The 22,600-nt window shown below is 34.2% G+C and overlaps 1 long non-coding RNA gene across 4 annotated transcripts in view; it reads right to left on the bottom strand.

Annotated features, from left to right (window-relative positions):
* LOC118006461 overlaps positions 1-22,600 on the bottom strand; it is a 341,382-nt gene that overhangs the window by 47,783 nt on the left and 270,999 nt on the right. For 2 of the 4 annotated variants that reach the window (XR_004678087.1, XR_004678086.1), the window contains exon 3: positions 6,464-6,572. The exons of the other annotated variants lie outside the window; for them this stretch is intronic. This is a non-coding gene — a long non-coding RNA (uncharacterized LOC118006461). The remainder of the gene's footprint in view (positions 1-6,463; positions 6,573-22,600) is intronic. 4 annotated transcript variants of the gene reach the window in all.

Raw genomic sequence — 22,600 nt, 5'->3', positions numbered from 1 at the left:
GCTGAAACAAAAACCCAGAAACTACTATAAAACTCCCCCAACCAAAAAAAAAAAAAAAAAAAAAATCAGTAGAAAAGGGTAGCCAAGTTAAAGAAGACTATTTCTTTACTAAAACTGTAATTTATTTAAAATCCAACGTTGATTTGATACCCAAGTTCATATAATCTCTGTACTTTAAAACCATTGTCCCTGAAGAAGACAGGTTTAACTTATGTTGCCATACAATGTACTCTGAAGTTTTCAAAAATGATGAATATTTTTGACAGGGATGTCCTATCTGGTAAATGTATACAAGCAAAAGGCCTGGTTGACACAGAATGTCTGCCAGAACAAGCCTGCAGATAATAAGTGAATTGATACATCTGGGATCTAATTCTAACAAGTCTCAATAGCTGCTGCTTCGAGTAAGTAAAATCCAAAGTAATCCAAAAAAAAAATTTTTTTGAGAGAATATTTAATCTGGTGTTATCACATTGAGCTGATACAAGGAATTAGTGGGATAAGGCTTTGATGAGGGCAGAGCTTCAAATCAAAGTAAACGTTACATGTAACTATATTCAATTTTAGTGTGATGCTAAATACTTACCTAAATACTTAAACACTTAAGAGAACCGTTATTAGAAAAGGAAACAAGGAATAAAAATATCCCAATGTATCATGGAATAGAAAAATATGTCCTTATTCTGCATTAAATATAGGTAACATCTGCTTACTTAGTTTTTTTGTGTTTAAATTCCCCATTTATAATTCCAAATTTAAGTTCACAATATAGTCCATAAAATTTAAATATTCAATAAAAATTCAAAAACAATTAAAATTAATTGCTTTACCAGAGGACAGAATGAAACAAAAATATTGTTATATTTCATACCTACTATTTGTTAAATTAGTCCTATTAAGTACTAATTGACACTTTTAACTATTTTACTACTATTTTGTTTAAATAGCAATTATGTAACAGAAAAGTAAATAAATAATATGTAACTTCAAATAAATACCTATTTTCCATATTTTAATGTTAAGGTAATAACACACATGCATGTAATTCTTATATGTTATGTTATATTGGTTGTTTTGGTCTAGTATGATATGGCTGTTTCAGTGTGGCTCTCTAAAATATTAATTACCCTAGTATTTGACCTGAAGCCAAAGAGATTGATCTGGCCTAGAAGTACTTGAGAGTTAAAAAACAAAACAAAATAAAACAATATTCCTACCTTTGTGCTACTTTTTACATGTTCACATTACCTTAGCATACTATATTGTAATTATTTGCATCCCCAATAAACAGTGAACATCCTGAGGGAAAGTACTGTAGCATAATTAACTCTGTTCCTCTAGGACCTAAGATAGTGCCTGACATATAATACAGGCTCACCAGAAATATTTCTATGCAATTGTCTTTGAAAAACTTTAGAGAATGTTTTTTTTCTAAATATTAGTATGCTACACATTTTATATATAAAGAAGAGAATGAGTTTTGCAGATTACAAACAACCTTTTATTTAAAAGGTGAACATTTAGCTTGAAAAAGAAAATCAGTTTTAGAATTATTTTTCTTGGAAATGTAAATATAAAAAGATGTTTCAAGGACAAGAACGCACTATATACACAAGTATGAAATTCATACCATGTAAGTTAACAAGAGACCATGTGTCAAATTTGCAAGGAAATGGTACAGATTTCTCTCAGTTATATAAGAAAATGAAGCCACTTGTGTAAAGATATTTTTCAGCGTCAAGTACTAAATGAATTGTTGCCAAGTTGATTAATATGGTTAAAAGTTGGTATCTTTGAAATTTACTTAAAAAACTATATGCAAAAAGCTTTTAAAAACCTTATGAAATTAGGCAAAAAATACCTAACAATTGATTTATCTATACAAAAATAAAAAGTGGGGTCCCTGGGTGGCTCTGTTGGTTGAGTGCCCAACTCTTGATTTCAGCTCAGGTCATGATCTCAGGGTTGCAAGGTTGAGCCCCATGTCAGGCTCAGAGCTCGACACAGAGTTATCTTGTCCCTCTCCCTCTGCTCCTCCCCCTGCTTGAGTGTGTGCTCCCTCTCTCAAATAAATAAATTGAATTAAATTATATTAAATTAAATAAAAAATTAAAAGTTAATGATTTGGGGTCTTCCCCTTTAAAATATCACTTAGCTCTTAATGGCTGACTTCTTATTCCCTACATGAATATTGTTATTTTCTATTTCTTTAGAAAGGAAACTATTTCAAGTGAGTCAACTGAGAGAAATACATTTGTAAAGAAAATATAAAAAAGTAATACAATTTCACCTGTAAGGATAGAATCTAATACAAAAATTATTTTTATTAGAAATAGTACAATAAAATTTAAATATTCATAATATTTAAAATATTTTATGAATTACATATTAGTTAAGTATATGATATAGCTCAAAAATATTTTACTGATTAAAATGTACTTTATAAGAAACAGACTACAAATCTTTTCCTAACCAGAAAACCATTGTTTAGACGAAATTACATTGTAGGTGTGGGAGTCCTTAAGGACAGATCATGACAAGTACCTTACTTGCCCTCAGTGCTCTTCCCTATCTCTCTCGTATAGGACTTAGGGCACTGGTAAGATTCTATATCAATCCACTGGGTTAGAAATGCACAGCTACTGAAGGTGATAAGGCTATTTATGATTCTAGGGTTTATTTTTACATATATATGCTTCTGTTAGATCATTTAACTGTCCTATTTTTATTATTATTATTATTTAGTCTTGTAGCCTAAGCAAAGGCTGCCTCTTAAGAAAAGAGAGTAAATTATGGAACAAATCACATTTATTAAACAGGTTAGTGAAACCTTCTCAAGAAAAATAAAGAGTGTGACAATTGCATGTACTTTGGTTTACAGAGACCCAGGAAGGGGTGTCAAATCTCAGGAAGCATAAAAATGCCTCTAACAGGCTCCAGCATCCAGCCACTCACTAATGCATGATTTCTAATTACTTTTGTAGTTTGTCACTCTTTAACACAATCAAATCTAATTGACCAGAAAATTTTGGTTAAATTGTACTAAGCTATGGCTAAATTTTTACTGTTATTATTCTGGTTTCTTTGTGAACATCTCAACTTTACTGCATCATTAAACCTTAAATTAGATTTTGATAATAAGAATATTTTATAAAATTTTTCAAAGAACTCCAGTATTCACACAGGAGCTACAGTATTCTTAAATCCACTGTCATGTCTTTTTTTTTTTTTTTTTAAGATTTTATTTACTTATTTTGAGAGAGAGAGGATGAGAGAGAACACATGAGAGGGGATAGGGTCAGAGGGCGAAGCAGACTCCCTGCTGAGCAGGGAGCCCGATGCGGGACTCGATCCAGGGACTCCAGGATCATGACCTGAGCCGAAGGCAGTCACTTAACCAACTGAGCCACCCAGGCGCCATGTCATGTCTTTTTTAATTTATTTATTTAATTCATACCCATTTTTTCTGGGTTATTAAAAACAATGGCACTTTAATTTTAATTAAACACTTCATTTGAAAGCCTTGCATAACAAATGTCAAACACTAAAGGTGAACTTATGTTAAGTGAGGATCAGAGCCTTTGGTCTCATGAAAGGAATTAAAATCTGAGGGTTCTTAGTTTCAGAACCACTGATGAGGTATACATACAAGAAGAGTGGCAATTAACTACCTCAGTTTAGAGTTTGCATTACTTTGTTTTAATGTTGGGAATCAGTGATCTAAGCAATAGATTGGACATTCTTGTCTTACTTCCATAAGCCTAGAAAAATAAAGGAATAATTGAGTTGTTGTCTAAACATCTACTTTGTCCATATATATGTTACTAAAACACTGAAGATAAAAATTCATGAATTTATTCATAAACATATATGAGTGTATTCATTAAAGAGAATAAAGAAAAGGCTTAATCATGCTGGTAATTTTTTTAAAAGCCTCTATAAAACAAGATAATAGGATGTGAGATAGCATCATTAGAAAGCCTCCCTGTTTGGCTTACCTTAAATTATATCTGTTAATATTATTACTTAATATGTTTATTCTTATTTTCCACAATATGTGGAGCCTTCAGAGAACATCATGAATGTTTGGGGGCAAAAAAAAAAGATCTTATACTTTTAATGTCAGATGTGGGTCAGTCAAGGAACAGATCTAGCCAGTTCTAATCCATTTTAGTATTAACATCTAAGGACTTCAGGTTTGACTTGGCTATCAAAGAAATGAACAGTAAATACTTAAAATCATTACAACATGGCTTGACTCTAACATCTAATAAAAAATTTTTAAGCATTATTTCAGGTTATAGATCTTAAAGACAGTAACAGTTTGTACTAACACTTGGAAAAATTATCTGAAAGATATAAGCATGCCTCACACAATGCACCCATTCTTAAAACTACTCATACATGAAGTAACTTGAATAGATCTACAAATGCATATGATCCTGAAATGAAAAACTATACAAGTAATATAGAAAGAAGAAACTACTAGAAGTTCCCAACTAAAGGCATAAAAATTCTAGTTTCTTCTACTTCTCCCATTGTCACTGAGATAACACATGTGGCTCCCCACAGTCATGGGTTCAATTTTCTTGTAGATACAAATTCTGATTTAAATTGAGCCAAAGAGAACAGATAAGACCCTCAGACTATATTGACTTGGCCTATTTCCCATCTTCCACTAGGCTTGTTGCCTATAACTGCCATTAGCATCTGATAAAATGTACTTATTTTCTGAACTAAAATATAGATTTAAAAGGCAGTAAAGGTGATAAAAAGAAATAAATATATGCTGTAAAAAGGAAAATACAAAAAGAGCAAAAACTGATGGAGCTAGAAAATTATGTTAGAAAATATTACTTAAACTACAACTTTAATTTTTCCATATAAAATAACATTTGTTTTAAAATTTTTATTAAAATGTTAATCAAAAGAAAATACAACTTGTAAATACTCCTTAAAGAATATGAAACTAGTCACAAAAAGGTTGCATGATTCTCTTTTAGATGTTCACATGATTTTTTTAATGAAAATACTCACTAATAGAGAAGTTGCTAACCAGTAACTTACAGGCTGGGTTTTATTCCTGGACTATAGTACTGGATTCAAAATTCTCATTCCAGGTCAGTCGATTAAAAAGCAAAACAAAACAGCAACAACAATAAACACCTCAGGAAATTAAACTGTTGAATCATTTAACTATTTCATGGTCAAATCACTTTTTTTCCTAATTCTAATGTACAATTAAAGGGGAAATTCAAACTGAAAACTTTTTATTTTACTGGTTTATCTTCAATTACTTAAAAAGGAGCACATATAGAGCTCAACAGATGCTAGACAAATTCTAAGTGTTTTACATAGTAAAAAAATTTTACGACTGTACATTGCATTGGAAATGACCTTAGAATTTATTCAATCCAATGGCCAAATTTAATCCTCCTTTTGCTTTCCCCTCCCCCCACACCACACAATTTACTTCTTTGTCCAGCTTTAAAATGTTGGAATCTGAATTGCTTTATGAGGGCACAGCCTCCTTCCCCACAGGCTAACCATTCCTTACTGTCTCGCACCCAGAAACTTCATACATTTGTATCAAATGCCTAACCTCAAGGCACATGAATTTGTCACTTGCCCTGATTTAATCTGACCCCTTCAAATTTAGACCCACGGGAATACTCAGAAGGTTAAATGATTTGTCCAAGTTCTTAAAGTATGTTGGTGGCCATGCTGGGTCTGCTCAGAACTCCTAGCTTTTGGTTCTGTGCTGCCTTTTGGGTCTTTGTATCACCCAGGCCATGTAAAGTTTCATGCATAGTAAGCCTGAACCAGCATCTGAACATTAATTTCTGCTAGTGCTTTACAGAAAAGCATTTCAATCACACACTGGAATCATCCCCTCAAAGTAAGAGTATTCCAGGAAGAACAATAAATGCTCTTTAAAGATATATTAAAACTCTAATGCCTACCTGGAACTTCATAGTCTATATGTGACCATATACAGACAGATGTTCCAAAAAGTTAACTTGCATGAACTTGAAATAAATAAGCAATGCAAAGTCATGCTGAATCATGGCACAAACTGCATTGTTGTCATTTTTTAGTAAAATCAGGGGGTCAACTTAAGCTTTTAAAAAAGAGAGAGATGAATTTGATTATTTATAATAAAATTTATAGCTGTATAAAAATGATTTGATACTACAAAGACAAGAAAATTGTACCAATTTGAACAGCCACAATGGAATTAAAATATTTAGATAATGCTATCCAAAGAAAAGGATTCAAGTCCATGAAATAAATGGAAGAACAGAAATTGAAATACACAAGAATTTGCCACAGAATAATGTTCTCATTCTTTTAATCAAAATTAGCAACTACTGGCACATAATAGAGGCATGCCAAATCACCTTATTAAAAGTTGACTCAAGAGTAAAAGTCTTACATTCTAATTAAAGTAATTAGGTCTTACTTTAATCGAATGATCCTTGTGCAACCAGAGGGTCTTTGTAGGCTACAGGACTCTGACAAGCTGAACCCAGGGCTCTTCATCCAGGTCCCTAACAGTCAAAGCTCATTTCCTGTTCATAAATCAAAAAACGGAGGTGATCAGTTTAAATTGGGAGCTGTATTAGATAATTTATCAGCTGGCTCCTGAATTTCATTCTTTAGTTAATGCTTTTTAGAGTTCTTTTTATTGTAAGCAGACTGAAATTATTCATTCTTTTTTTTGCAAGCATGTACAGACATTAAAAAAAAAAAAAAAACAACACTTAAAATGTACACACAAACACACAAATCCTTTTCTCTCTTGCTTTGGTTTTTATGTGCTTACATTTATGCCTTAATTTAACTACCCTCAATGGCACATTTTCTTTATGCCATGTACTACCAAACACAATAAACAAATACACAAGAAAACAAATACCTGGACACAAAGTGACTTACTTATTTGGGGATAAACGGTTAACTAAAGGAATAAATGTATAGTAGTAGAAACAGCATAACTAGGACTGAAAGCCTGGCTCTTCCACTGAACACCTGTGTGACTATGGGTAATTTCTATAATTCTTTACTAATTTCTTCACTTTAAAATTTGGATGAAAATAGGTAATTTGAAGAACTATTGTGAAAGTATAGACATTGTATGCAATGTGCCTAGCACACTGCCTAACACATACTAGGTGCTCAATAATGGAAATAAAGTATTTCAGGAGACTGATGGACTTTCCCTATTACTTTATACTTCCTAATGCCAAGATTGGTTATTCTACATTTCATATTTATGGGTTGCGATATTAATAATGCCATAATAATAGAGCTGTTTAATTTTTCTTCCCCTATTTTTATATTTTGATTTTAGCTCTGCAATATCTGAAAACTATAGTGTTTTTATCCTCCTTTTAAAATTTTTCCCCCGGAGCGCCTGGGTGGCTCAGTTGGTTAAGCGACTGTCTTCGGCTCAGGTCATGATCCTGGAGTCCCTGGATCGAGTCCCGCATTGGGCTCCCTGCTCAGCAGAGAGTCTGCTTCTCCCTCTGATCCTCCCCCCTCTCATGCTCTCTCTCTCTGTCTCATTCTCTCTCTCAAATAAATAAATAAAATCTTTAAAAAAAATAAAATAAAATTTTTCCCCCAAGATGCAGAGAAAGGGGAACCCTCCTACACTGTTGGTGGGAATGAAAGCTGGTGCAACCACTCTGGAAAACAGTATGGAGGTTCCTCAAAAAGTTGAAAATAGAGCTACCATACGATCCAGCAATTGCACTACTGGGTATTTACCCCAAAGATACAAATGCAGGGATCCGAAGGGGTATGTGCACCCTGATGTTTATAGCAGCAATGTCCACAATAGCTAAACTGTGGAAAGAGCCAAGATGTCCATCGACAGACAAATGGATAAATAAGATGTGGTATATATATATACACAATGGGATATTATGCAGCCATCAAAAGGAATGAGATCTTGCCATTTGCAATGATGTGGATGGAACTGGAGGGAGTTATGCTGAGCGAAATAAGTCAATCAGAGAAAGACATGTATCATATGACCTCACTGATATGAGGAATTCTTAATCTCAGGAAACAAACTGAGGGTTGCTGGAGTGGTGGGGGGTGGAGGGATGGGGTGGCTGGGTGATAGACATTGGGGAGGGTATGTGCTATGGTGAGCACTGTGAATTGTGCAAGACTGTTGAATCACAGATCTGTACCTTTGAAACAAATAATGCAATAAATCTTAAGAGAAAAAAAAAAAGAAGAAGATAGCAGGAGGGGAAGAATGAAGGGGGGGACATCGGAGGCGGAGACAAACCATGAGAGACGATGGACTCTGAAAAACAAACTGAGGGTTCTAGAGGGGAGAGGGGTGGGAGGATGGGTTAGCCTGGTGATGGGTATTAAACAGGGCACGTTCTACATGGAGCAATGGGTGTTATGCACAAACAATGAATCATGAAACACTGCATCAAAAACTAATGATGTAATGTATGGTGATTAACATAACAATAAAAATTAAAATAAATAAATAAATAAAAGTAGAACCAGAAAAAAACAAAATAAAAAAATTATTCCCCCAAATAAGCTATTATTAATATTCTTCAAAGTCAACTTGCAGTATTGCACAAGCTTGTGACTACTTGTGTTTACTTTCTCTTTGCTTTCCTAACTTTTTCTCCCACATTTCAAAATCATACATCTCCCTTAAGCTTTACATAATAGGAAATAATGTGTCATAAAGTACTCAACTACCAAGATACAGAATAAAATAAAATTTCTGTATTTATATCTCAAATCCCTTCTGCTTTTAGGGAAAAATTGCTTCAGGCAGTTTCTGTAGATTATCCAATTCTGAAGTTTCATCCAACTCTTTTTTCTTTTCTCACCCATTTCAGAGCTTCTTGATAACAGTAACCTAACTTGGTCAATACAGCAACGATAAGCTTTCTGGACTCACTTATTATCAAATAAAGTCCTTGTCTCAAGATTAGTGACTTTACATCATCAGTACAGACACATATGCACACATGCACAACCACACACAGAGTTCAGGACATTTTAGAATGTCTCATTGGTGGGAAATATAAGGGATGTGAAATGGGGAAGACTGACAATAACTACTCAATCTCAATTTTTATTTAAAAATGCCTCAATAGTCTATCCATGGGCAGGTTGTGCAAGAAATCAATTGCTGTCTTAGTACAAATGTAGGTTTCTGCTCTCCCTTAACACTGAAAATGAAGGAGCCATTATAAAAATGGTATTGGCACACTCACAGAGACTTGTGTTTTCAAGCTACAAATCACAGGAAATCTAAGTCACATGGGAATTTACCCCTCACCTTTCTCTTGGTATCTAACTAGATAAAAATGGCATGCTGTCATCTGCATCCCTGCATTTGATTAAAAATCAAACTGTGTAGAATGGTTTAGATACTGAAAAGTCATAGTTCATCTTGTCTAACATAATACCTTTGATCAATCTTTGCTTTTTCAAACCACAAATTCAGGATTCTCTTTACTAAGGGAAATAAAATCTAGTTTCATGTATTGAAATGTATTATTCAGGATGTGATTTCCTCAGTTTCTTAGGGAAACCTGTTTGAATTAGTTCCTGTGGATCTTTCAAGTATCATCTAGAGTCAAAACACTGAAATTAGAAGGAAACTTAGAGATCATCTCATTCAAACACTCACACCAACACCTATCATCAGCTCTACTAAATGTTTTATTTGATAATAAACCCTACCCAGACCCTGCATCCAATGTTTTAGGAATAAATCTCAGAAATAAAGAACCCCACTTGTCTATGGAGATCTTTTCTTTATACAGAGTATTAAATAGCATAAACTTATATCAGAAAGACAAAACGGTACAACTCCCTGGAAACTGTCCTTAGTTCTCATGATGGCTTGATACAAACATAATACGCTAATTTGGATTTTAGTAAGCACAATATATAAAAACAAAGCAAAAAAATAAAAAACAACCCAACACACACTATTCTCCATCTTACCAAAGTTTCTGTGAGGTTATCACTAACAATGGTTCTTTTACATGGTTATCATTTTACTAGCTTATGGAGGATGACTTTTCCTAAAACAGTTTTCTTCAAGCCACTCTACCAATCAAGAACTAACAAAAAGTCTCTATTGTCAATCATATAAATTTCATTTTCAGTTTAACACCCATTGAAAGCCCACCATGAGCTAAGACTACCAACTCCAAATACTTGTATATGGCTTTGGGATTCTTTAATATCTTGATCCACCTGAGATTCTTGAGGGCAGGGACTATGCCTTGGTTAGCTATGCCCCCAGGACCTATCACTGTGCCAGTATCTAGAGTATGCACAATAAATGTTAGTTAAATGGCATCTGTGACTCTTAACATTTCCAATCCTTTCCATATCACAAATCTCCTTGCTGCTGTTTGGAAGAATATAGTGTTCCCTCTGTATCTTTTCTCTTGTGGCCTTCCTTTGTGAGACATTTATTTTGCTCTCTTTTGCCTAGTTTCTAACCATTCTCCAAGATTCATCTATATCATGAAATCTATTCCAGCCTAGGCATTTACATTTTTTCAAGACTATACTAGACTAATCGAATCTTTTGAAAGAGAGTAGAAAAACCAGATTTATACTTCTTATATATTCCCCAGAGCTCCCAGCTCAAAGCTGGACACATGGTTGCTGGCTACTGTACAGGATACAGATAATTTGTGAGCTAGGAAAGATACAAGTTACCTTTTGATAGATTAGATCAGGGATTGGCAAACTATAGGTCATGGGCCAAATTCAGCCTGTTGTCTCTTTTTGTAAATAAAATTGCATTGCAACACATCTACATCCATTGCTTTTATATTGTCCACAGCTGCTTTCCTATCGTAACAGCAGAGTTCAGGTGTTGCAACAGAGACTGTCTAGCCCACAAACCTATAATACTTACCATCTGCTTCATTACAGAATAAGCTGTTCAATCAGCATATTAGTTCACTGGTTCTCCGGGATGGACCCAAGAAGAGATCTGGTCCGTTCACAGCCTTTAAAGTACTGTGCTAAACAATACTCTAGAACCCAGTTCTTAAAGTGTGATCTCTAGACTGGAGGCACCAGCATCACCTGGGAACTTGTCAGAAATGCAAAATCTTAGGCCCTATCCCAGATTTCAGATTAGAAACTCTGAAGATGGAGATAGTAATCTGTGTCTTTACCAGCCCTCCAAATGATTCCAATGCACGCTCAAATTTGTAAACTACAGATTAGATAAAAATAGGAGTATTTATTAGCACCTGGCCATAACGACTTGACTTGGTTATGGCAGACCCAGGTCCATCAGCTACTAGTATGTACAGGGATTTTTAAGTAATTAAAGGATATCAATTATATTTTACCTGCCCTGAAATGTGACACCTTGGGTTTACTCTGAAAGAACACTAAGGAGCAGGATGACTTTGATGTGCGAATTGCTATAGCACTTTCAGTAAATGCTAATACAGCCATGAGCTGTATATCCAAAGGAAAGACAATATACCAAGTGTCAAAGTATAAAATCTATCCAATTTAGATTGAAATATCAAAGCAATATAGCAGGTAAGCTCTAGTTTTTATAGGATTGCCTGTCAAGACAAACCTTTGCACAATAATTCTCAGCAGGGACACAGGAGAGCAGACTGCAGCTCAGTATGGGCCTCCACTAATCAAGGATTTGTTCCAACATGTATATCCCCCAGCTCTGAGCCTCATATGTGGCCAGATAGCACTTTGCATGATAGTGAAAAATCACCACCAACCCTTGTGGAAGGTAGTAACTAGATAGCATGTCCCCTGAAAAGAAACAATATATATTATGTTCTATAATATATACAATTTCCACAAAATAATGGATGTTTAAACTTTACAATAAATCCCCCTTCTTGATTGTTTCTGTCTAAAACATAGACTAGCACCAGCAGCCATGGCTATGATGTGAAAGGGTTATAATACACAAAATATAATGGTAAGGTATTGATAAGAAATGGGCAAGATAAAGTCATTTCTTCTGGAAAGAACCTGGCCTCAATGTATTATATTTAATGCTGAAAGCTTGGCAGCTGTATCAGGAAACAAACAGTAAAATTATTTAGCCTATTGAAGAGTTTCTACATAAAGGTAGAAAGAAGCATGTCAATCAATAATACTATTGACTGACAGCTTCTAGAAAATTCACATTTCTTAGTCATAAAAAAATCATCATTTCTCTTTTGAAAAGTGACATATGCCTAAAATCTATATAAACAGTTATTCAATATCCATTTAAGAGAGTTTTTATTTGGACATGTTATCTCTGGAAAACAGGAAAAATCATTCAGATCTGCTGTGTTTTAGAAAATTTGGTAATATGGACCTGGATTTCACACCTATGAATTTAGTAAATGGGCACTGTTCAGACTGTTAGAAATCAGATTCAAAGATTTGAAATTCACAAATTTAAATCAAATATTAATATTAATTTGGTATATTTATACATAACAGCACAAATTCAAAGCAGCAGCATATACAATTATCCCTCAATATAGGAAATACCAACCCATGTAAAGATAAAAACTATGCTTCACTCAGAAATAATTCACAGTGGGGAGACATAATACCTATCTAGAAGGACAATGAGTCACAAATAGTGTGAACCAAGGAGGCAGCAGAGGCTGAGTAGATTACAGAAAGTAATTAGAAGTAATGCTCTAAAATTTTAAGGAGTGGAAAATTAGGCTAAATGTTAGAAACCTTTCATAGCAAGTCCATTAGCCTCTAGAATCAACCTCCAGCTGAAGCTTCTTCAATTGAGTCATTTAAAATTAGACAAGAGCCTGTCTTTGCCAAAATACCATAGGGAATTATTCATAGGAATGACTAGTGGGATGTACTAAATGAACTTTTTTTTTTTCCCTTTTCCTCCTCTTTTATTTATCTGTCAAGAATTCATACACCTTAAAAAAACAGTGAGATGAAAATGCTCTGGGGCGCCTGGGTGGCTAAGCGACTGCCTTTGGCTCAGGTCATGATCCTGGAGTCCCTGGATCGAGTCCCGCATCAGGCTCCCTGCTCAGCGGGGAGTCTGCTTCTCCCTCTAACCCTCCCCCCTCTCATGTGCTCGCTCTCTCTCATTCTCTCTCTCTCAAATAAATAAATAAAATCTTTAAAAAAAAAAGAAAATGCTCTGAAGATTATACTTAATACCATGTTAAATTCATATTGTTTTTGTTTTTCAAAATGAGGAAGATGATAGGATAAAAAATAATTAAAAGATAAAAACTCCTCTTGATTAGTCCACTCAAAATATTAAATTCAAGGAAAAGACATATTGAAAGACAGTATGTTCATTCATAAAATCTGCATAGTTAAAACGATATTTAATTATCAGCAATGTCCTAGTATAATGCATAACAGAGTTGATAATCAATAAACACTAAATGAATGAATAAATGAACACTTCCCCCACTCTGGAGATTACCTCTTCTAGGATTTATGGCCTTGAGATGTAGGCTTATTGTAGTTATTAATTACTGATATCCAAGGCAGACTGCCTGGGCTCAAAGCCTGGCTTTGCTACTTTCTAGCTGTGTCCTTGAATAAGTAACTTAGTCTCACTACGCTTCAGTTCCCTCATCTGAAAAATGAAGAGAAATTATAATAGTAGCCAGTTCCTGGGGTTTTTGTAAATACTAATGAGTTAATAGCAGTAAAACACAGAATCTGTTAGATAATAATCACTCAGTAACTACAAGATATTATTATTAACCATTACTACTGCGTATAGTGACCAATGAAGGAGATTTTAGGAGATTAGTCTAGAACATATCTGAAAGAACAGTCGGAGTGACAAGCTACAGACTCTTGGTACATGACATATTTACCAAAATACTACTAGAAATCAGTCAGTTCCTTCATAAGATTAATTATGGAAAATAAGTGATTATTCTCACCCAATTTAAAAGAAACCTGACCTTTCCCTCCCAGACCACATGTCTATTCACAGACAGTTACTTAGCCTTAGGTTTTGCGCTGCATGTCAAGTTCTTGATCCCAGTAAGGCAACCCAACAAGTTACTAGTAAAACATAGGCCACTTTGGTGTTCTGGATTTCACACCTACAATGCTACCACCCCTGACAGTTATTCATAAATATAAACTATCTGATGCTTCAGGGATAATGGCTACTTGGTCAATTAACTCAAAAAGATTAGAGATGTAAGTTATAAGTCAATCTCTCCAAGTTTCAATTCCAGCTAAACCATGAGCTCTATGACCTTGGGCAAGTTATTTAAACTTTAGGCCTATTTTCTCATCTGTGAAATGGGAAAATCATCTTAATTATACCATCTTATAGGGTTATATTATGTACTTTATAGGTGCATAGAAAAAAAATAGTTATTGCTATTTTCAATAGCTTTGAGATATATTTATATATCATTGTATATAATTTAATGATTTTTAAGTAAATTTATACAATAATGTAACCATCATTATGATCTATTTATTTATCCCAAAAAGGTTCTCAATGCCCATTTAAAACCAACCTTCACTCCCAAAACTAGCCCTGGGAAACCAATGATTGGCCAATTTTGGACATGTAATATTGTAATTAAATAATATGTGGCCTTTGTTTCTGGTTTCTTTTACTTAGTATATTTTTGAGGTTTACCACATCATAGTATATATCACTACTACTTTCCCTTTATTGCCAAATAATATTTCACTGTATGGATGTAACTGCTAAATAAATAAATAAATAAATAAATAAGTCAATCCTATAACAAGGAAAGATCTAAGTATTATTTCCTTTCCAGACTGGTCTCTAAGATCATGTTTGATTTCAGAACAGTCTTTCACTATTAAATAAGTAGGAGCCTTCAGGGCTTCATCTGTTCCCCTGTCAATTAAGATTATGACTAGACTAGTGAGAATAAACTGAGCACATTTCTAGACTGTCAATATGTTTCATGATGTATATCCTTTATTCCATTCCTTCCAACTCTCACCATCATTTCAAATTCATGAATCACCATTCCCTTTTAAGGCTTGTCACAAGTCATTATTCTTTCGATGTTTTCCATGTTTCCTTGGGACAATTTATATGCCCGAAAAATATCTTAATAATATTAATGGAAGTCAGTAGTATGTACAGAGGAGAACAGCAGAGACTCTAGGATCTGAAAAACCACCAGGAGGGGATGATCGCCTATGCTGAGTGTATAGCGAGAAAAAAGGCCAATGGTGGGATTTTAATAAACCTCAACTTATAAAAGGTGGTTAAAAGGAGAATCCATGTAAAAAAAAAAAAGTGGGAAGAATATAACAAGGTTACAGTTGCAAAGGAATGAAGAGATTCAACAATGTGAAAAGGTTCAGGCAACACATAGGTCAAGTAACATAAGCACTTGGAACATGCCCATTGGCTCTGAGGCATGAGGATGCTTGAGTCCATTTGAGGCAGGCAATGCAAATTAGTGAAGAAACTGGACATAAAGCAATGAGGAGTTGCAAAGACTGTGGTAAAGTTGGAAGTAGCAATAGCTACTCAGCTCCAGCAGATTGTTGCCATGTGGGAAATATCAAGCATGGCCATTCCTCTTCTTTTTCAAAGAAGCCCAAAATAAATTTGGGGAAGGTCTCAATTTTTAAATGTCACAAATTATTTTTTAATTTAAATTCAATTACTTAACATATAAAACATATAATGTATTATTGGTTTCAGAGATAGAGATCAGTGATTCATCAGCCTTATATAATACCCAGTGCTCACAACATCATGTGCCCTCCTTAATATCCATCACCCAATTACTCCAGCCCACTACCCACCCTGCCAGCAACCCTCAGGTTTTTTTCCTATGCTTAAGAGTCTCTTATGGTTTGTCACAATTTTTTTTTTAAACACACTGTGTATAAAAATTATACCCTCTGAGCAAGCAGGATTTATTCCAGATACTCAAGACTGGTTTCAACATTCAAAAACCAACTAATGCAACTCATTACAATTGTCTAGAGAAAAAAAAAAAAAAAAAAAAAATATATATATATATATATATATATGTATATATAAATAGATGCAGAAAAAATACTTGACAAAATCCAACACCTATTCATGATAAACCTCTCAGCAAACTAGGAACAGAGAGGAACTTTTTCAACTTGATAAAGAACATCTAAAAATCCTACAGATGACATCATACTTAATGGTGAGGAACTAGATGCTTTCCCTCTATGATCAAGAACAAGTGAAGGATGTTCCCTCTCACTTTTCAATATCATACTGGAAATCCTAGCTAATGCAATAAGACAGGAAAAGGAAATAACATATATACAGATTAGAAAGGAAGACATAAAGCTGTCTTTGTTCACAGATGATATGGTTGCCTTACACAGAAAATCTGAAATAATCAACAAAAAATTCCTGGAACAGTTATAGCAAAGAGAATATACAAAAGTCAATTGTTTTCCAATATACCAGCAATGAACAAATGGAATTTGAGTTAAAAAAATACCATTTACATTAGCACCACAAAAAGTACTTAGGTGTAAGTCTAAAAAAAATACATATAAGATGTATATAAGGAAAACTCTAATATTCTGATCAACTAAATAAAAGAATAAATAGAAAGATATTCCATCTTTACAGATAGGAAGACTTAATATTGTCCATATGTCAGTTCTTTCCAACATGATCTAAAGATGTAGTTTAATCCCAATCAAAATCCCAGCAAGTTTTGTGGATATTAATAAATGGATTCTTAAGTTGATAAAAAGAGGCAAAAGATCCCAAATAGCCAACATAATATTGAAGAAGACCAAAGTCAGAGGACTGATGCTACCCGACTTCAAGACTTAAAACTATAGTAATCTACAGCACGGTATTGGTGAAAAAAATAGACAAACAGATCAAAGGAACAAAATGCAGAGCCCACAAATAGATCCACACAAATATAGTCAACTGACCTTTGACAAAGAAAGACAATTCAGTCAAGAAATGATAGTCTTTTAAGCAATGGTATTGGAACAACTAGATAGTCACATGCAAAAAAAAAAAATTAATCTAGATACAGAAACTACAAATTTCATAAAAATTAACTCAAAATGGGTCATAGGCCTAAATATAAAATGTAAAACTCCTAGAATTTAACATAAAAGAAAATCTGGATGACCTTGGATCTGGTAGTGACTTTCTAGATACAACAGTAAGGGCATGATCCATGAAAAAGGAATTGAAAAGTTGGATCTCATTAAAATTAAAAATCTTCTATGTGAAAGCCACTGTCAAGAGAATTGGAAGATAGTGACAGACAAAGAGAAAATATATGCAAAAAGATTACCCAAAATATACAAAGAACCTCTGAAACACAATAATAAGAAAATGAACAGTCCAAGTAAAAAACTGGGCAAAAGATTTGGACACCTCACCATAGAAGATATACAGGTGGAAATAAGCATATGCAAAAATGTGCATCATACATCATTAAAGAATTGCAAATGAAAACAATGCAATACCATTATACACTTGTTAGAATGGGTAAAATCCAAACAATTGACAATACTGATAAGGATGTGGAGCAACAGGAATGCTCATTCATTGCCAGTGGGTATGCAAAATAATACAGCACTTTGAAAGACAGTTTGTGGTTTCTTACAAAACTCAACACACTTCACTCAAATATGATTCAACAATTGTGTCTTTGTTCTTTACCCAAAAGGACTAAAAACATGTCCACACAAAAACCTGAACATGGATCTTCATAGCTTTATTCATAATTGCCAAAACTTGGAAGCAACCAAGACGTCTTTCAATACATGAACAGATGAATACATGGTATATCTAGACAATGAGATATTACTCAGCACTAAAAAGAAATAAAGTATGAAACCACAAAAAGATAGGAATAAATCTTAAATACCTATTACCAAGTGAAACAAGCCAATCTGAAGGATACATACTATATGATTCCAACTATATGATATTCTGGAAAATGCAAAATGATGGAGACAGTAAAAAGATCAGTGACTGCTAGGGGCATAGGGGAGATTAAGGATGAATAGGTGAAACACAGAGGATTTCTGAGCAGTGAAACTATTCTGTACAATACTATAATGGTGGAAACATGACATTATAGCTTTGTCAAAGCCCACAGATACCACAAAGCATAAACCCTAATGCCAGCTATGGACTTTGGTAGATACTGATGTGTCAGTGTTGGTTCAGCAGTTGTTATAAATGTACCACTCTGGGGTGTGATGTTGATGGTGGGGAGGCCGTACATCCATGAGGAAAGGATATATGGGAACTTTGTACTTTCTGCTCAATTTTGCTGTGAACCTAAAAACAACAGTACTATAAAAAATAAAGTCTATTAATTTTTTTAAAAACTGAATAAAATTAAATCAAGCACACATATAGTGTGAGCTAAATAAAACATGTCTCCATGCTGGATTACAATTTGTTTAAAGGCTATGGCAGCACATTTGCTCTAAGACTTGGGATATAATTAGTAATAGGTATAAAACCTACCAACTCAGAAATAAAGAGTTAAGAAAAAGGGTGATTATCTTATCTTGTATTTCTAGGTCTGGAAAACATGCCTAAGTACTAACAAGTCAGTGGGCCATCATTTCCATCTCCTTTTTTAGAAAGCAGAATTAGGCTTCTATCACTTTATATATAACTGATTAGAAAATAATAAATATTCAAAAATTTCTATAATCAAAATATGAGCAAAGGGGGAAATACCCTTCTCACCCAACCCATCATGCAAACATATTTAGGTAAAAATTAAATACAACTCTAGAATAAGGCCATAGAAATATTCAAATAAAATTAACATAGAAGTTTCAGGAGAGTATGGCCTTTCTTTTATTTACTGATTTATTCCTAGAATCTAACACAGTGCCTGGTACAGAAAAAAAAAAAATGCTAAATAAATATTTGGTTAATAAACAGGTAAATTACATATTCACTTTGGAAAAAATCATTCTGCCTTCAGTATGCATCAGAAAGGGGCCAGCATGAAAATCAGAGAAATTTGTTAGCAGCCTATTGCAATTGTTCAGCTATGAAATAATGAAGGTGTGGAAAAAAGCAGTAACACTGGAAATGAGCAGATGCAGCCAGGAAAAGTATAAACCACAGCATGCTCAGAGTGATGAGGATGAGCTACTGAGAGCAACAAATACTAAAAGGCTGAAAGAGAAGAATGTCTCAGGAAAGATACTGAGAAGGAATATTGGTGATGTATGAAAGGAATCAGAAGACAACAGTGTGACAGAAACTCCGAGGGGACAGATTTCAGGGACAGAAAAAATAGTATCAGGTGAGGCCAAGAACCATGAGCAGGGCTGGAATTAGGGGTGAGTGAAGCAGTCACCTTGGTCAAAAAAATTTAAGGGGCATCAATCAATAATCAAGATAAAAATATGTAAAATGCATTATTTTAAAAATAAAAACTAATGCAAAAGAATCCACAGTAAACAAAAGATCAAAATTTTAAATCAAGATGAGATTGCGGTTTTGTGTTTCATTACCCTGCATTTTTGTGCATAACAGCCTGCAGTTCCTGGACCTGCAAAGCTTTTGCATTCCCACTGGGCAGGTTTTGGGGTTGATAACAGTGTGCCAATAAATTGGGCAGCAAGGGTCTTTATATATAATCATGTTTTTTTTATTTTAGAGCTTTTACTAACTTTTTCTGCTTCGTTCAAAATATGGGAGGATATCTTAATAAGTGTATACAGGGCACACCTTTTTCCTTTTATCACAGTTTCTGACATGGCTTGGCACAGCACTGACTGAGACTTGGAAACCTTCCTTTGGGTTTAGCAATTAGAAAGCCACTGGTGACTTAGTGGGAGTGGGTTCAATGCGGTAGTGAAGGGAGAGGCCAGATTGCAGTTGATTAAAGAGAGAGTAGGCTGAAGGCAAAGGGCCAGTAAAGATGTTTGAGAATAGAGGATAGATATCCCATGAGGCAATACAACTTCCAGAATGTTCTTTTATTCAAAGGGATCCACCCAAATCTGTTTGTAGGGAAACAAATACAGTTTAAAAAAAAAAAAAAAGAAAAGAAAACACCAGTCATTCCTACTATGCTGCTTTAGAAACAATCATCTTCACTGAGGCATTACTTATGCCTGAGGTTCTATGCCCACTGACCAAAATCCCCATAGTTTCAATCAGAGCATTTCTGAAATATTTCTGACAACATGTGTGTTGACAAAATTTTCTCCTAAACAAACCATATCACAGGAATCAATACAAAGAATAATTCTCTTGAAATCTGGATGATTGCTTAAAAAAAAAAAAAGGCAATTTTGCAATAATATTTAGATTTAGTTTGAAACATGTAGTAAATCCCTACTTGTTAACCTTTTAGATTCAGATATCTCACAGGAAAAATTCCAAATTGGTTTATAAATGTTATCTTGGGTACAGGATGATCCTTGAAATTTAATTATGTCTTTACCCTCAGAATTATCCAGTATTAAGAGGCAAATACAGGGATATTCATGATGACCCACTGAAAATTCTCAATAATAATGAAGGTGAAGGGGTATTAGTATATAAAAGGGGAGGTTTCTAATTAAAACAGAATTAAACATTTTAAGCAGAAAACCATGGTTTTGGTTATTTTGTAGTACTAATCTCAAAAGGCTAACACTTGGATGAATTCAGTTATAGTTTCACAAAGCCAAAGGCTTCATTCCCAAGACACATTTTTACTGGTAATTAAATGAGAAAATGTAGAAACGACACTTTGGTCGAAAGTGGGAAGTACAGCTGGAAGAGTGCTTACAAGGGACATGTCTAAAAAGATGAAATCAACACAACATGTGTCCCTTAGAAATAAAAAACAACATGTTACAAGTTAGCAAATGACTTTCTCTTCAAATATTAGAGAACAGTGCTTCTCAATATATTCTAAAAATACTTCCACGAATCAACTCTGGGTTTGGTGAAAAGTCAAGATTCCTGGTCCCAGATGAATGAGAATCTGAATGGGTGGGCCCCGGAATCTGCATTTTTAACTTTCCCAAGGGATTCTCAAGAGTGGCAAATTTTAAGCACTGAAGATGATATTGTATACTTTATTATGTACAGTATATACTCTACCTTTTTACATGATGCACTTAATTGTGAAAATGTAGTGAAGAATAGGTCTACCATCCCATAAAAAAAATCACATAAATGTGCAAATTACTTATCACAAAGTTAGTACACTAGAACCATAAAAATGGCAAATAAAATAGCAATAGGTTTTCGTGAAATGTTCATAATAAATGTAATAAATAAATCTAATATGCGTAAGATAGTCCCTGTCACTAGGGAGCTTGTGCTATGTGAATTAAATGTTTTTTTCTTAATCTCTAATCCTACAGAACTCAAATATTTTTCAATCTCTCATTTACCCATTCCTAAAATAACAATATTCTCCTAAAAAAGTAAAATACATGTAAATATGAACATGGGATTACCATGTCAATATTTGCTTACTAAAATATTCCAAAGGGTTTACAGAGTTTTTAGGATTATCTCAGAATTACCCAATTGCTTATCAGTCTATTTCAAGTTATAAAAGCACATAAAAGCATACAGCGTATCTTTAGAAATATAGTCATCTGTGACCACACTATGAGAAATACAACCTTGCAGTGCAGCTACGAGAGGTGAATTTCCAAAAGGTTAATTCTTAATTAATAGCTCTTAATTACTTTATATCTCACTTCTTTTATTTGAGCAAGACTTCCATATTTTAGTTTAATATATGATATGTCATGCTCCCTGACAATCAGCATTAGCATCACAAACACAGTCAGTTTCAGGGAAGCAAAAGGTCATGGAGAAAGAAATTGTCATGAAGACTAGTGCTCTTCAATAGAATTTCCATTGTTTTCTCTGGCTCTCATACAGAATGTATTTCCCATCTTCTCCATGAAAATAGTATTAAGTATCATATGATCTCACTGATATGAGGAATTCTTAATCTCAGGAAACAAACTGAGGGTTGCTGGGGTGGGGGGTGGGTGGGGGGATGGGGTGGCTGGGTGATACACATTGGGGAGGGTATGTGCTATGGTGAGTGCTGTGAATTGTGCAAGACTGTTGAATCACAGACCTGTACCTCTGAAAAAAATAATACATTATGTGTTAAAAAAAAAAAAAGAAGAAGAAGAAGAAGATAGTAGGAAGGGAAAAATAAAGGGGGGCGGGAATCAGAGGGCGAGACAAACCATGAGAGACTATGGACTCTGAGAAACAAACTGAGGGTTTTAGAGGGGAGGGGGGTTGGGGGGGATGGGCTAGCCTGGTGATGGGTATTAAAGAGGGCATGTACTGAAAAGAGCACTGGGTGTTACACGCAAATAATGAATCATGGAACACTACAGCAAAAACTAATGATGTAATGTATGGTGATTAACATAACATAATAAAATAAAATTTAAAAAAATATATATGTTTATGTTGGCTAAAGAAAAAATGTTTTGTTATGAAGATTTTTCAATATTGGGCATGGACTTCACACAGACACGTAAAAATTATTGTGGTAGGGCGCCTGGGTGGCTCAGTTGGTTAAGCGACTGCCTTTGGCTCAGG

This window comes from Mirounga leonina, unplaced genomic scaffold (assembly GCF_011800145.1).
Source record: "Mirounga leonina isolate KUSES-001 unplaced genomic scaffold, KU_Mleo_1.0 Mir_115, whole genome shotgun sequence".
Classification (NCBI taxonomy): Eukaryota; Metazoa; Chordata; class Mammalia; order Carnivora; family Phocidae; genus Mirounga; species Mirounga leonina.
This window is presented reverse-complemented; position numbering and strand designations above follow the sequence as displayed.